Source organism: Chiloscyllium plagiosum, chromosome 30 (genome assembly GCF_004010195.1).
Source record: "Chiloscyllium plagiosum isolate BGI_BamShark_2017 chromosome 30, ASM401019v2, whole genome shotgun sequence".
NCBI classification, from domain to species: domain Eukaryota; kingdom Metazoa; phylum Chordata; class Chondrichthyes; order Orectolobiformes; family Hemiscylliidae; genus Chiloscyllium; species Chiloscyllium plagiosum.
This window is the reverse complement of record NC_057739.1, coordinates 39028694-39029527: the sequence shown is the minus strand read 5'-3', so window position 1 is coordinate 39029527 and position 834 is coordinate 39028694.

Below are 834 nucleotides of genomic sequence, written 5' to 3'. Positions count from 1 at the left end.
CAGAATACTTTCCATCTACAACCACTCTCTGCCTTCTGTCAGCCAGCCAGCCAATTCTGGATCCAGATAGCCAAATCTCCCTGTATCCCATACTTCCTGACTTTATGGATGAGCCTACCATGGGGAACCCTATCAAATGCCTTGCTGAAATCCATTTACACCACATCCACTGCTCGACCTATCTTGACACCTCCTCAAAGAATTCAATAAGATTTGTGAGGCATGACCTGCCCCTCACAAAGCCATGCTGACTGCCTTTAATCACACCATGCTTTCCCAAATAGTCATAAATCCTATCCCTCAGAATTCTTTCTACAACTTTGCTGACCACAAACGTGAGATTGAATGCTCTGTAATTGCCAGGGATTTCCCTATTGCCCTTCTTGAAAAGAGGAACAACATTCGCCTCCTTCCAATCCTCCGGTACGACTCCCATGGAGATTGAGGAGGCAAATATCCTCGCCAGCAGCTTAGCAGCCTACTTTCTTGCTTCCCAGAGCAGCCTAGGATAAATCTGGTCTGGCCCTGGGGACTTATCAATCTTAATGTTTTCCAATGTTTCTAGCACATCAACTTCATCAATCTTGATCTGGTTAAGACTGTATCTCAGCTCCTCTAAGTTTTCATTTACAACAAGGTCCCTTTCCTTGGTGAAAACTGAAGCAAAAAACTCATTTAGGGTTTCCCTGATCTGCTCAGACTCCCCGCACAAGTTCTCTTCGCTATCCCTGATTGGCCCTACCTTCTCCCTGATCATTCTCTTATTCCTCACGTATGAGTAAAACACCTTTGGGTTCTCCATAATCCATCTTGCCAAGCCTTTTTCTTCCCCCC